The sequence below is a fragment of the Crocuta crocuta genome, unplaced genomic scaffold (genome assembly GCF_008692635.1).
Source record: "Crocuta crocuta isolate KB4526 unplaced genomic scaffold, BGI_CrCroc_1.0 scaffold168, whole genome shotgun sequence".
NCBI classification, from domain to species: Eukaryota; Metazoa; Chordata; class Mammalia; order Carnivora; family Hyaenidae; genus Crocuta; species Crocuta crocuta.
The window spans coordinates 820,843-823,677 of record NW_027532591.1 but is presented as its reverse complement, the minus strand read 5'-3'; the positions used below and the strand labels follow the sequence as shown (position 1 = coordinate 823,677).

The 2,835-nt window shown below is 53.0% G+C and overlaps 1 pseudogene; it reads right to left on the bottom strand.

Moving 5' to 3' along the window:
- Nucleotides 1–1,693: 1,693 nt before the first annotated feature.
- LOC144244460 (nucleoside diphosphate kinase B pseudogene) lies at nt 1,694–2,197 on the bottom strand (annotated as a pseudogene).
- Between the last annotated feature and the right edge of the window lie 638 nt (nt 2,198–2,835).

Here is a 2,835-nt window from a genome sequence, read left to right as displayed (position 1 = left end):
CTGGCAATCCTCTGAATCACTGAGGGAGCCTTTGGGAGACTGAAAGCCCTTGGAAACAACCAGTCAGCCCCGCAGCCTGAGTGAGCCTTCACTGCCCCGGTTCCTGTCCTCAGGCCCTGTCCACTGGACTGGAAGGGCATCTGGACTTCCTGAAGGGGGCGGGACAGCCACGGTGGAAGGCACTGCACCTGTAGAGGCTTGGAGGTGGGAGGGAGTGTAGCTTGTGCACATAACACTGGAGAATTTGGGGAGAGGAAGAGAGGCACCCAAATGGTAAGCAGGCATTGTGGCAAAAGACCTGGCATGCAGAGCTAAGGATCTTGGACATTCATTGCGAGTTCACTCCCCCTGCCCCACATTCACTACGCTGCCCCTGCCCGGTCCCCACCCAGACAGCTTACAGTCTGCCCACTTGAGGGGTGCAGGGGGGAAGCAGGAGACACTCAGAGTCCAATGTGAGAAGGGGTGTGACAGTGGGGACCACAGAGAGTGCTCTAACTCAGCCTGTCTGGGAAGGTTTTCCTGGAAAGTGGCGACCTTGCTGGACTTTGGATGGCAGACAGGACCCCTTTTCTTCCTTTTCCTTTCTCTTTCTCTATCCTTCCTCCTTCCTTTCTCTTCTTTCCTCCCTCCCTCCCTCCCTCCTTCCTTCCTTCCTTCCTCACTTTCCTCCCTTGCTTTCTATTGCTACTACATAATTCACCACTAAAGAACTACTGTTACATGTGTCAACCCCTCTGCTGAGCAGAACTGTATGAGGTGAGTGGATCAGATGTGGCCCCTGCCTACATGAAGATTATAGTCTGCTGGGGAGAACTACCTAATACAAATAATTACACTGCACACACACACACACACACACACACACACACACCCCTTTTGAGGAAGATCCACAAAAAGAACTATTTAGTGCCATGTGAAAACATAAAAACCTGCGGTCCACAGGAAGCACAGAGGTTGGCCAAGTAGAATGTGTGAAGCGTGGCATCCAGGAAGAAGAACTGGTGCACATAGAGGCTCAGGGGGAGGAGGGAGTGTCACATGTTCAAGAACACAAAGAAACAAACACAGCGAGCACAAGGGAGGATAGCACAAGATGGCTCTGGACAGGCAGGGCATTGATGAGGACTCAGCCAGCCAGACAGGACCAGTAAGAGTTCGTTACAGGGGCCTGACCTCCACGGTTGTGAGAAGCCGGTCCATCTGCGGCGGCCATCTTTGTGTCTGATGCAGGGGCCTGAAGTCATGGAAGGAGAAAGTCCAAGCAGGAAGATGTGAAGACAGAATCTCAAAGGTCTCGCTGCCTGCAAGCCCCTCCTTGGGGTAGGCCAGTGGCCTACCAGACAAGTGAAGGCCCTTGATCATGGAGCTAAACATTCACCCGGGCCAGGAGGAGAAGAAGCTAATGGGCAGCATGGCAGAAGCTAGAGGAAGTGCAGGCTGGCCGCTGCCCCATGCCACGGTGAGTGACTGCACCCGTGCTGGGGCCTGCACTGCCCTTCTGAGCATAAAAGAATACATTGCTCCCTCCTTTCCTTCCTAGCTGGATCCTTCCTTCTTTCCTTCCTTCCTTCCTTCCTTCCTTCCTTCCTTCCTTCTTTCCTTCCTTCCTTTTCTTTCTCCTTCCCAGTTTCCAAAGACCATATTGTCAAATCAATATTAGAAAAGAAAGATTGATTCTACTGCTTCAATCTTACATCCATGGAACAGAGAGCTTTTCCAAGGGACGCATCAGGTGGTACCACAGGGAACTGCTGCTTTGATAGTTTTGGTCAAAAGCACAAGACTTGTAGTCACCCATTCTTTGGGCTTAAAAATGTAGGCTGATTTCTTTGTCAGCACTTTTTACTGAGTCACTGCTATGAATGACGTTCTTTCAACACAAATACAGAAGTCTCCTTGAAGGGTGCCCAGCTTAGATCCCGCGGGGTCGCTCTCCCCAGGCATCACAGACCCTGTCTTACCACATTCAGCCCTTCCCAGACCATAGCCACAATGGGCCTTGAGTTCATGTCTCTAGCCCCAGGAAGAGTGGATGGTCTTTTAGGCTAATGTAGGGCCACTTCAGGTCCCTCTAAGGAACTTCATGGCCTCAGGTGGAATCCCTTCTGCTCAACATGCTTGATGACCTAACCCACCAGGCCATGCTGTGGGCCCTCTGGCTTGCTGGCAATGCACGTGCCTCCAGGTTGGCCATGGCTCTAGATGCTGGGCAGTGGGGGAGAGTGGGGAGAGGTCAACAGCAGGTATGCTGTAGGGCTAGAACCAAAGGCTATTTCTTTCTTATTCAGTGCTGCATCTCAGCGCCCAGCACAAAACCTGGAGTGTGGTGGCTGTTCAAAATATGTTTGCTAATAATTAAAGGGACCTCTGGAGACCTTAGGTGGGAACATGTTTGGAATATTTGTACAAATTTTAATGAAGGTCAGAGAGAGCCCTGCTTTCCCGGGTCCTCCCCTGGAGTCGGCCCAACAAGAGAAAGACCGACAGGAGTGGGCTCCAGACCCTGTCCCGTCCCAGGAGCAGAGCTGTCCTCCCTGCCATCGGGCAGCACAGAGACGCAGAAACATGCTCCCCACCCCCATCCGCATGCAGAGCGGAGGCCACACTGCTCGGCGTGACTCCCTCCTGGGGCATCAGGCTGGGGACACCAGGCCCTGGCTGGCTGGGTCACTACATGCAGGATGCTGACAGCTGCTTCCCTCTTTCCACAGGCCAGAAGAGAGTCTGGGGTCCCCTTCCTTCTCTGCTGCAGCCAGACAGAGCCCCAACTGGGCCTGGAGCCAGAGAGATAAGAAGATCCCAGCACTCTCAACTTCCCACGAACTTGACACT